The 12,520-nt window shown below is 47.2% G+C and overlaps 1 protein-coding gene and 1 pseudogene across 3 annotated transcripts in view; both read left to right on the top strand.

Annotated features, from left to right (window-relative positions):
* CTXND1 (cortexin domain containing 1) overlaps positions 1-12,520 on the top strand; it is a 53,679-nt gene that overhangs the window by 36,400 nt on the left and 4,759 nt on the right. For all 3 annotated transcript variants that reach the window (XM_029237413.1, XM_029237412.1, XM_029237414.1), the window contains one exon: positions 11,345-11,506. The gene's annotated coding sequence lies outside the window, so the exon portion shown is untranslated. The remainder of the gene's footprint in view (positions 1-11,344; positions 11,507-12,520) is intronic.
* Positions 6,574-10,773, top strand: LOC114904047 (annotated as a pseudogene).

The following is a 12,520-nucleotide window of genomic DNA, read 5'->3' as shown; positions in this document are numbered from 1 at the left end:
CTTTATATCCTCATAGATTTTTTTCTTCCCCACTATCTTTGAAAGTCAGAGGTCACCAAGAAAAATATAGATGTAAGTCTCTTTCCATTAAAAATCCATTATATTCAATCAGTCCTTTTAAGCTACAGACGTAAGGCTTTCTTCAGCTGAGGCAACTTTTCTTCTATTATAATTTCTTCTATTCTTTCCTCTCTTCCTGAAATTCCTATTCCAAGTATAATTTAGCTCCTAGGTATGCCATGATACTTATTATTTGAGCAATCATATGCACTTCTGTTTTCCTTTACTTCTGAGATCTTCCTGTTTCTTGTAAGTTTGAAAATGTCTGAGGCAAATGACAGGAGCAGGTCATGGACAGGATATGACAGGCTCTTCCCAGAGGCCTGAGAAGTCACGGGCCAGGTGTGGAGTGTAGCTGTGTAGTCATCATCTACTTTTCAGTGGAAAGCACAAGCAGCAGTCAGCACGGGGAGGATACCAGAAGGATGCTCTGAACTGTGGGGAAGAGCAAAGAGACCTGCAGGCCAGACTGAGACCAAGAGAGCCTGGTGACTCAACTCCACATCCCCATATGCACACTGAACCCAAGAACCAAGCAGGTGACTTGGGAACATGGTCTGAGGACAAACAGAGGGGAGTCTGAAAGCAAGCTTATCAAAGGAGGTAAAAAAAATCAGAGAGCAGCCTCTGAGCAGACCAGGAGTCATGTAAAGCTTTCCAAGTGTGTTTTGTCCCTGCGCTCGTGGGAGAACGGGAAAGATCTGGGCCAGAAAAGGACCATTCTTGCATTTGATCCACATGCCAACCCCATGAGATAGGCATAATTAGCCTTATTTTATAGGCAAGGAGATTAAGTCTTGATGGGGGCAATTTTTTCAAGATCCTCCACTAGTAAACAGTGAAGTCAGAATTTGAACCCACATCCATGTGTCCAGAGTGTGAGTTTTCCTGTGGTGTCACATTGCCTTATATAGCATTATATATATATACACTATAACAATGTAGCATTATCAGTAGAAAGCTAGTGCCCTTCCTGGCATTATTCAGTGCACTGCCTTCCAGAAATGAAGATGATTTTTTTCAGGTGTTTTCTATTTGAGAGTGACTCTATAAGGAACAGAAGTTCACTAAGTTTACCACAAAGAATGGATCTTTTGGTGTAAGGACGAGAACAGCCTTGCCCCTGTTCTCCTCTCATTGCCTCTCATGGTCTCTACCGACGCGCTTGCTCTGGCTCCTCCTGTTGCTGTGACTGCCGTGCCTGATGGATCAGCAAGCTGGGAAGGGCAAGAGCTACAGCTCCCACTGCACCAAGTTCCAGGCCTCAGTTCCTGATGCTACGGCCTCAGCAAGACCACTGATGAAACTCTCCGTATCTTTTTTTTTTTTTTTACTTTTATTTATTTTTGGCTGCATTGGGTCTTCATTGCTGTGCGCGGGCTTTCTCTAGTTGCGGCGAGCAGGGGCTACTCTTCATTGCAGTGTGCAGGCTTCTCATTGCGGTGGCTTCTCTTGTTGCGGAGCACGGGCTCTAGGCGCGCGGGCTTCGGTAGTTGTGGTGCATGCGCTTAGTTGCTCCGCGGCATGTGGGATCTTCCCGGACCAGGGCTCGAACCCTTGTCCCCTGCATTGGCAGGCAGATTCTCAACCACTGTGCCACCAGGGAAGTCCTCTCCATATCTTTGTGCAATTTGTTTCCCCCTCGCTTTCCCCGACTATATGGCTGCCTTTGTCTGACTTGCGTCAGTGCCCGAAGCTGCTGTGCTCTTGTTCCGTCTTCATTTGAGTTTTCAGTTCCCTTTTAAGGTGCATTTTTCTGACAGCCTGCCAGTGAGTCACTCCTCCTCTAGTAAGTAGACATCATGTTCTTGTGTACCTTTGATTGATTTGTTTCCATTTCTCCAAACCTGGGGAAATAGAGCATGTCTTTTATAGATCGAATATAAGAATCAAAAGGATTGTGTACAGAAATGCCTTTCTCTTAAACCTCCACAGTGACTTCCTGTTGCCTATGTAACAAATGACCACAAGCTTAGCGGCTTAAAACAACAGAAATATATTCTGTTACAGTTCTGGAGGTCAGAATGAGTCTTAAGGGGCTAAAATCAAGGTGTCAGCTGGGCTGGTTCCTATGGAAGGCTCCAGGGGAGAATTCATTCCTTGCCTCTTTCACTTAGAGAGGCTTCCAGAATTCCTTGGCTTCTGGCATCATCATTCCAGTCTCTGCTTCTGTGGTCACACTTCCTCCTCCACTGTAGCCAAAAATCCCCCTCTGTAATTACTCTTCTAGGACACTTGTGATTACATTCAGGACTCAGCCAATGAACCCAAGATAATCTCACTGTCTTAAGATCTTTAACTTAATGACATCTGCAAAGTTCCTTTTGCCATATAAGATAACATTCACAGATTCCAAAGATTCAGTTGTGGACTTCTTGAGGAGGTATTATTCAATCTACTGAAGTGCACTCTCTGGCTTCCAAAGATTCATCTCTATCCTATATACATTCACCCCATTCTGACATCCCCCAAATTCTCAACCCATTATAGCATCAACTCAAAGTCCAAAATTATCAACTCCAAATCTAAATTAATTATGGGTAAAACTCTGCATATGATCCACCCGGGGGCAAAATTCCATCTGTGGAACTAGAAGTCAAGTTATCTGCTCCAAAAATACAGTGGTGAGACAGGCATAGGAAACACAGTTACACACATTCCCATTTTAAAGGAGGAAAAAAATGGAAGGAAGAAAGGAGTCACCAGTCCCAAGCAGTTTCAAAATCCAACTGGGAAAACTTCATTCGTTTTCAAGGTCTGGGGAATAATCTGTGACTCAAGGATCCACACGGCTCCGCAGTCTGAGCCAAAGCTCTTCTTCTCAGAGTCATTACTCTATTGTCCTGAAGGGAAGAACACTTTGTAGCTGACTAGTTTTATCATCCTGCTCCTGCCTGTAGAAATTTTAGAGTCCAATAGCCTTCCTTCGTTTTATCTTGTCTGTGTTCCTTTCGATTCTAGCCAGCAGCATTTCTTTCTTTGTTTTTTTTTTTTGCAGTACTCAGGCCCCTCACCTCTGCGGCCCCTCCCGTTGAGGAGCGCAGGCTCAGCGGCCATGGCCCACGGGCCCAGCCGCCCCACGGCATGTGGGACCCTCCCGGACCGGAGCACAAACCCGCGTCCCCCGCATCGGCAGGCGGACCCCCAACCACTGAGCCACCAGGGAAGCCCCAGGCAGCAGCATTTCTAATGTAACATTCTCAAAACCTTTGTATATTACCCATGCATGTCCCAGGGATTCACTCCATTAGATAAGAGAGTCCTCCAAAGATCTTTTCTGGATAATCTCATTTCTATTCCTGGTTTCTGCTGAGATGGCCAAGTGGCACATCTAATCTCTCCGGCACTAGCAAAAGGCTGTCCAGTCCCACCCTTGGCCTTCTGTTCAGAACGCGCTTTCCTGATAGTGGATCTCCTCATTTTAGCATCTTGTGCGATCTGGGTAGGGTAAGAGTCCTTGATGTAAACTTCTAGGCAGTTCTCTGCACGCATGGGTGAAGCAGCTGCAGTAGCCCAAGGGCAGTCTTCTAAAGAACAGTAGGTGTGAGCTGCTAGGATCAAAACATACAGAGGCTGGGGGGTGTGCACACCAAATAGTTAAGGGAGTATGAGATCTAAGTGAGACCAGCAGCGTCGGCATCATATTATAGAAGTGATACAGCAGAACTGGTGTGACGGCTTATGGAACTATGATACAATGCCGACGCATTCTCCTGGCGGAAATACTCTCTTTTCTTCTACCCGAAACGGTGCTGCTTCATACAGCCTCCTTGCTCTGGAACGTTTCTTAGAGGCTAGGGATATTTACATATTGGAAGATAACAAGTTCTCACCACAGTATTCCATGAATCCCATCCCCTCCATACATCCTTCCGGCCCTGGTAGTGGTTATGGTCTTAATCATCTCTTAGCACATACTCATCATTTCTCTCTGGCAAGCCTGTTAATTGCTCTGATGGAGGCGTGGAGCCACCAAGCGCAGTCCCACGGGACGACGTAATTGGTGTCGGGTTATGACACTGGACGTCTTCCGTGTCCTGAGCAAATGTCATCCACTTAATCCATCTGTCATGTGGGGAAGTGATTCTGACAGGTCACGTTTCATAATGGCTCCACTACTATTTATAGAACCAGTGGATGATTGCACGTGATCACCTCCAATCTTTGTTACCTGATTGAATTCACAATGTCGGTACAGCCCGTTGTTTCTTCCCACAGTAATAAGTGACGTGCTTTTTCAGTCCCCTTGCTTCCTCCCATTGGTGTCCAGAGGGCAGCGGCTAAGTGCAGGTTTGCATCTTCTCTGACCTTTCCTGTGAACCCACAAGGGGCAGGCCTGGCCTGGTTCCAGGCTGGCAGTGCCTCTCGGGCAGACTTGGACCCTGCCCTTGAGGAACTGACACACTGCTATGGACTGAATTGTGTATCCCCCCAAAATTCATATGTTGAAGCCCTGACTCCCAATGTGTTGGAGATAAGGCATTTAGGAGGTAATTAAGGTCAAACGAGGGAATAAAGTTGGGGTCTTCATCTGATAGGACTGGTGGTCTTATAAGAAGAGGAAGAGTGGGCAATGTCTCTCTCCCTCTTCCCGTTCTCATATTGGGCTGGCCAAAAAGTTTGTTCGGGTTTTCCGTAAGATGTTACAGAAAAACCCGAACGAAATTTATGGCTAACCCAGTACATTGAAGAAAGGCCATGTGAGGACACAGCGAGAAGGAGGCTTGTCTGCAAGCCAGGGAGAAAAGCTCTCACCAAAAACCAAACCCGCCAGATCTTCATCTAGGACTTCTCGCCTCCAGAATTGTGAGAAACTTAATTTCTGTTGTTTAAGCCACACAGTCGGTGGTATTTTGTTATGGTAGCCCTAGCAGGTAAGACACACATATGTACAGAAATAAAGAAATATGTCAGCCCAGAGAGTAAGGTCTTGAGCCCCCCACTCTCAGCCCTGGGGTCGTACACACATTTGTATGTAAATCCTCTATTTGTGTACCCTTTGAATTGTGGCTGCCCTATTGCTTGTTGACTGAGATACTTGTTTCCAGGGCCTATATTTGGACTGGTCGCTTTGTCCTGTGACTTTCCCATGGCATCTGGCAGGACTCTTTTCCATTTGGATCTTCTACACCCCAACCCTAAAGCCGCTCACTTCGACAAGTGTGCTGGGTCAGCCCAGAAGCCATTCCCCTTCAGGGTCATTCACTCGCCCAGATCAGAACCCCGGACTCAAGCAAGCTCACCTCCAGCCACCCCAAGAGCGTGGCACGTGGAGCATCTGGCTTGCGCAGGCGCCATGCTGAAGGATGGGTCAACTCTGTTGGGGACCCCTGAGCTGGCCCCTGGGAAGGCCGGTTCCTCAGCTCCCAGGGAATGGCAGCTGAGTTCAGTGTAGCCTCACTCCCGGGTGTCAGGTCCTCCCTGGGAAACGGGGCTGGAAGGGACATGTGCCAGCCCAGTAATTAAAATTAATGAGCACACTCCATCTGGAGGGTGGAAAGATGAATCTGTTCTTTGCATCCAAGTTCTTGGCATTCATTCCAGCTGGAAGCATCCAGAAAATGCTGATAATCTTCCTCTGGGGCATGTTACCAGGTTATAGGGACCAATTCTCGCCCCATACAAGACACGGGAGAGTCACGAGACAATTTCTCTGAGATCTGACTTTTACAATTGGTGCAGGGTATCTGATATTAACTTAAGGCAGACCATTGGCCAGGGATTTCAGAGTCTGTGTTTGAGAGGTCACACTGGGTGCAGCTGTGAAACACAAGAGCATGGAACTCCAGCATGTCCCTCCATCCCTGAGAGCCACCGAGGACCATGTGGCATCGGTGCATGTGGCCCAAAGCACAGACCTGGCTGGGGTCAGAAATGTGAGTGTGCTCCAAGGTCAGCTATGTTATCACTCTGAGATGCTGAGAAACCCCCTCCCCCTCCCTCAATTCCAGTCTCTTCATTTCTGAAATGGAGAGAGGTGGACTAGATCCGTATTTTCAAAGTATCGTCCAAGGAACCCTAAAAGTTCCGTGGGTGCCCTGAGTGGAAAATGGACACCACACTCAAGATGGTGTCACCACTGGATAGGGTGAGAGGAAGTGGTCCTGCATGCTCTAGTAGTTACAACAGAAGGATATATTTCTGGAAAAAGAAAAGACAAAGCAAACATGATTAGGCAATACAACTGTCCCTCAGTAGCTGTGGGGAGTCTGTTTCAGGACTCCACTGGGTACCAAAATCCACAGATGCTCAAATCCGTTATATAAGATGGCATAGTATTTGCATGTAATCTATGCACGTCCTTCTACATACTTTAAATCGTCTCTAGATTCCTCATGATACCCCATACAATGTAAACACCATGTAAATAGTTGCAAATACAATGTCTATGTATTGAATACCTCCAGATGAGAGGGATGTCTGAGGACCTCATAACAGTAGTTGTCTGTCTGGAAATGAACTGGATTGCTTGGAGAGAGAAGTCGTTAAAAACTGTTCTTCATGGTTTTCTTCTTGTACTTTTTGAAGCTGAACTGTGTATAAGTATTGTTTTATACAACGATGTTAAATATGATCCTCAAATAATTAAAAATAGAATTACCGTTGATCCAACAATTCCACTTGTGCAAAAGCATTGCAACAGGAGAAGGCTCTAGACGCTGTGAAGCAGGAGGCACTTGGGATCTTCGGCAGGATTGGGACGCTACTGAGGCCGCCACGGAGCTCGCCGGAGCCACCCTTCCTACTGCTGCTGCCGCCGCTGCCCGAATCGGAACCGGTGGGCCGCAGCCGCCGGCAATGCCGCAAAGGAAGAGGAATGCAGGCAGTAGTTCAGATGGAACCGAAGATTCCGATTTTTCTACAGATCTCGAGCACACAGACAGTTCAGAGAATGATGGCACATCCCGGCCATCTGCCCAAGTCACCTGCTCCTCGGCCTGGCTAAACCAGAGTCCCCAAGATTCCAGTCCTGTTGGAAATTTGCAGTCTTTCGGTACCGAGGAACCTGCTTATTCTACCAGGAGAGTGACACGTAGTCAGCGGCAGCCTACCCCAGTGACCCCGAAAAAATACCCGCTTCGGCAGACTCGTTCATCTGGCTCAGAAAGTGAGCAGGTGGTTGACTTTTCAGATAGAGAAACTAAAAATACAGCTGACCATGATGAGTCTCCACCTCGAACTCCAGCCGGAAAGGCCCCTTCTTCTGAGTCTGATACAGACATCTCCAGCCCCAACGTGTCTCACGATGAGAGCGCTGCCAAGGATGTGTCCCTGAAGGACTCAGGCACTGATCTCTCTCATCGCCCCAAGCGCTGCCACTTCCATGAAAGCTACAATTTCAGTATGAACGGTCCTACACCAGGCTGTGACTCCCTAGGACACCTTACAGGAAAACACGAGAGACATTTCTCTACATCAGGATGCCCTCTCTATCATAACCTCTCAGCTGATAAATGCAAGGTGAGAGCACAGAGCCAGGATAAGCAGAGAGAAGAAAGGATGCTGTCCCACAGGCAAGATGGCAACAACAGGCATGCAACCAGGCACCAGGCACCAACAGAGAGGCAGTTGCGATATAAGGAATAGGTTGCTGAACTCAGGAAGAAAAGAAATGCTGGGCTGAGCAAAGAACTGAAAGAGAAATATATGGAACACAGGCAGACCTATGGGAACACTCAGGAACCTCTCCTGGAAAACCTGACTAGCGAGTTATGACGGATGTTTTCGGAAGAGCACAAGCCCGGGCTTCAGAGGGTCTGGAGAAGTTAAGGCTGCAAGGCCAAATCACAGAGGGGAGCAACATGATTAAAACTATTGCTTTTTTGTCGCTATGAGATTGATACTTGGTACCATTCTCCCTATCCTGAGGAATATGCATGACTGGGATGTCTTTACACGTGTGAATTCTGTTTAAAATACATGAAGAGCCAGACAATATTCCGCTGACACATGGCTAAGTGTGTGTGGAAACACCCACCCGGAGATGAGATATAATGCAAAGGTTCAATCTCTGTGTTTGAAGTAGATGGCAAGAAAAACAAGATCTACTGCTAAAAACTGTGCCTGTTGGCCAAGGTTTTCCTGGACCACAAGACATTACATTATGTTGTAGAACCCTTCCTGTTCTGTGTTATGACAGAAGCAGACAACACTGGTTGTCACCTGATTGGATAATTTTCCGAGGAAAAGAATTCATTCCTCCACCACAATGTATCCTGTCTCCTTACCATGCCTCAGTACATGAGACAGGGCTATGGCAAGATGCTCACTGATTTCAGTTATTTGCTTTCCAAAGTGGAAGAAAAAGTTGGCTCCCCAGAACGTCCACTCTCAGATCTGCGGCTCATAAACTACCGCAGTTACTGGAAGAAGTGCTTCTTCATTACCTGAATAATTTCCAAGGCAAAGAGATTTCTACCAAAGAAATTAGCCAGGAGACAGCTGTGAATCCTGTGGGCATTGTCAGCACTCTGCAAGCCCTTCAGATGCTCAAATATTGGAAAGGAAAACACCTCGTTTTGAAGAGACAGGACCTGATTGATGAGTGGATAGCCAAAGAGGCCAAAAGATCCAACTCCAATAAAACCATGGATCTAAGCTGTCTAAAAGGGACCCCTCCGAAGGGCATTTAAAGTGACCGGTTACTCCGAGCCAGCAAACCCCAGCAGTAGGAATCTGTACGCTAGGGATCTGTCTGTCATTTGTGTTGCTCTTGTGATTGGCAAGTACAGTATCCTTTGGGAAGGCCATCCCCCTCAGGACTGTCCTGGCTCTGACCTTCGTGTACACTGCAGACGCTGGTTCTGAGGAACTGTTGTTCGGCCTCAGTGAGGTTGCCTGGATGGGATCTGTATTAGACTTGAGTGCAGATCCCTCGTGGCACTGACCCAAGGTGTCCTGTTTTGGTACTCTACCTGTCCAGTCACTGGTTCTCTCCTCTGGCCCCATGAGGTCGTGTCGTATCTTCTAAACTTTGTAATAGTACTTCTTGCCACCCGGTCACCAGGCCACCAACTATGGTTACCGCCACCAGGACCTTCCCAGTTATTCCTTACGTGTGTGTTTGGAGGGGCAGGGAAGAGGTAACACTTCTGAGCGTGTGTGTGTGCTGGGAGGGGTCCCTTCCCTTTGGATTTCATCTCACTTTAAGTTTTTTCCTCCATTTTTACTGAAAGACCTGTTTTTGATCAGTATCAGGCTGACCAGAGCCAGATACTTTTGAAGACTCGCAGGGATTAGTCTTGCTTATAGCACATTATCTGAATGAGATGGAAAAAAGAATTGAGAGGTGGTGATTCTGTACTTGGATTTGAGTTCACCTGTGGGCAGTGGGCAACGTTTGGTGGAAGGGAATGGAATGCTACTTTTTGCCGCACCAGAAAGCGCTCAGTAGTAAATGTTTTCTTCTCTTTACTCCCTGCCCGTTTTTACGTTTGCAGGTGCCCAAATAATTTCCAGTTCTCCCTTTCATGCTGCATGTTAACTGGTTAATTATACTGCAGAGACCTTTTCACCAGTACCAGTCTGATATAGCACACCTATACTTCCACATAAGCTACATTGCTTTTGTCTGAACATCCTTGGAGAAGTGACTGAAAATGACTTCCGTGTCTCAGCCCATGACTCAGCAAGGCAGAATGGTCACCGCTGCCAGGGTTTGCTTTCCAACACTGCCTCCCCCTCCCCCTAGGACTAAAGTGCTTATGCCCTTCCAAGAACTCCTCCTCCATTTCCTTTTCGGGTTTACCACCATCCCCCCATTCTCTGGCCTCCTATTTTTGGTGTTGTTTAAGTGAAGGAAGAGGTGCTCCCTCTAATTTCTCTCTAGCCCATTATAACCTGCTACCTTGGGGCAGCTTTTGATGTACGTCATGTCACCCTTTCCTACAACACCGCTGTCTTCATGTGGAGCCCTCACCACAATCCCAACTCTGGTCATTTGTGCCTTTCTCTTGTCGTCTTTGTACACGGTTTATATTCACTATGGGTTGGGGGGGAGCTAATTTTAAGCAGTTCAGTGGCAGCTCCCTGCCAGTTTCAGTGTCACTGTTAAAATTTATCCAAAAGCAACTTCACTGGGGGTTTTCTTAAGGGGTAAAGGCCTTTTACAGAAGCTAACCCTTCCCCACATGTGGTAGAATGTGCTGTTCTATATCTACTCCTCAGTAAAGCATGTCCTCTGTTCAAAAAAAAAAGAATTGCAGCAGGGTCTCAAAGAGATATGTGTACACCCATGTTCACAGCAGCATTATTCACAATAGCCAAGAGATGTACATCAATGGATGAATGGATAAACAAGACGTGGTATATTCATACAAGAGAATATTTATTCAGCCTATAAAAAAGAGAGAAGATTCTGACATTCATTGAATGACTCTTGAGGACATTACACTAAGTGAAATAAGGCAGTCACAAAAAGAAAAATACTGTATCTTTCCACTTATATGAGGTCCCTAGAGCATAGGACTGTGGATGCCAGGGACTGAGGGGAAGGGGGAATGGGGACCCGTTGTTTCCTGGGCACAGAGTTCAGTTTTGCAAGATGAAAAGAGTTCTGGAGATGGATGGTGGTGATGGCTATACAACGATTTGAACGTCCTAAAGCCACTGAACTGTGCACTTCACAACAGTCACTATGGTAAATTTTATGTCACGTATATTTTACCACAATTTTCTTAATGTTATATTTTTTATTTTTAAAATTAATTTGTATTGGAGCATAGTCGCTTTAAAATGTTGTGTTAGTTTCTACTGTACAGCAAAGTGAATCAGCTCTACATATACATATATCCCCTCTTTTTTGGATTTCCTTCCCACTTGGGTCACCACAGAGTATTGAGTAGAGTTCCCTGTGCTATACAGCAGGTTCTCATTAGTTATCTGTTTTATACAGAGTAATGTGTGTATGTCAATCCCAATCTCCCAGTTCAGCCCAGTTGTTTCATGGGCACAGAGTTTCAGTTTTGCAAGATGAAAGGATTTCTGGAAGTGGATGGTGGTGATGGCTGTACAACGATTTAATATCCTAAATCCACTGAACTGTGCACTTAACCATTGTCACTTTAAATTTATGTCATGTATATCTCACCACAATTTTTTTTAATGTTATATATTTTAAAAGAGAGAAGGAAAGAAAAAACAGCATCAGAATAAATTGTGGCCGCTCCCACCACCATGCCCAGGGAGAAGCTGCCCAGGCCAGACCTTCCTGCCAGCGCAGCTCATGGCTGGGAGTGGGCATCTTGGGAGGTAATCAGCCTTCTTCTGTCCTGTTCTGTTCCAGCTGCTGCCAGTGTGGGTACCTGCTCTATAAGGGAAAGGCCACTGCTCTCACTGACTCCCAGCTGTGATGTCTGGTCACTCCCCCTCCCTCCTGGAGCAGCCCCACCCAGGGTGCGAGCCCACCCAGTGGCCCTTGTGAAATGGTGATCACTCCGACCAGCAGGTCAGTGTCCTCTGGAAAGGGGTGAGGATGGAGACGATGTCTGAAAGAGGGGCAAGCGGGACTTCCCTGGCAGTCCAGCTCCTCTAACACAGGGGACATGGGTTCGATCCCTGGCCAGGGAACTAAGATCCCACGTGCCATGTGGCGCGGCCAAAAAAACTTTAAAAAAAAAAAAAAAGGAGGGGAAAGCATAGTCACCTGTGGTTACAGGTATGTCAGGACCAGCCAGCCCAGGGTTGCATAGGTGCCCTTCTGAAGTTGCAAAGTGGGTGGGGGAGATGGGTCCCCACTTTACTTTCCATCAGAGAAGAGAGAGGCATGCAGAGGCCTAGGGTTTGGGATGTGGGACCTTGGGTAAGTCATTTCCCCCCTTTCTGTAACTCAGTTTCCACATTTATAAAATGGGCATATTGATACACGGCTAACATGCCTCCTGGGCTGTCGTGAGGATCAAATAATAAACTGGATGTGAAAGCACAATGTACAGCTCAAGGGCTCTGAAAATTCAGCGGGGGGTGGGCGGGGGAGGGGGGTGATGATAACGAGCAGCAGTGCCCCTCGTCCTAAGCTCTCCCTGACCGCTGGGCTGCAAGGACGTGACCTGCCATCTTGGCCTGCTCTGGGGCACCCACAGGGCCAGGGGCCATGCTAGATGCACTGAATCCTCACACCCTTGGGATGCAGCCTCGCGCCCTGTATTATCACAGCAGGGAGGCGTAGGCCTGATACAAGGATAACCTTACACTGCCCAGGACTGCACTGCAAGGCAGCTGGGCTCAGGGTCCACCTGACAGCCAAAACCATTCTTCCGTCACACCCGCAGTTTATCAACTGTGACTCGGGGGCTCAGCAAAGGTCCCTCAGGAGTCCCAGAAGGCCCCCATAGAGGGGGAAGGGATGCAGACCCTCCATGCTGCCTGCCCACCCAACTCTGGGACAGCAGCTCCCCTTCAATCTATTCATGTATTGGTATTCAACGTTCATTTTCATTTGAAACGTAAGTTCTACTGCTTA

The sequence above is a fragment of the Monodon monoceros genome, unplaced genomic scaffold, assembly GCF_005190385.1.
Source record: "Monodon monoceros isolate NGI ecotype Baffin Bay Population unplaced genomic scaffold, NGI_Narwhal_1 Super_Scaffold_21, whole genome shotgun sequence".
Lineage (NCBI taxonomy): Eukaryota > Metazoa > Chordata > Mammalia > Artiodactyla > Monodontidae > Monodon > Monodon monoceros.
The sequence above is the reverse complement of the archived record's forward strand: the minus strand, read 5'-3'. Positions and strand labels throughout refer to the sequence as shown.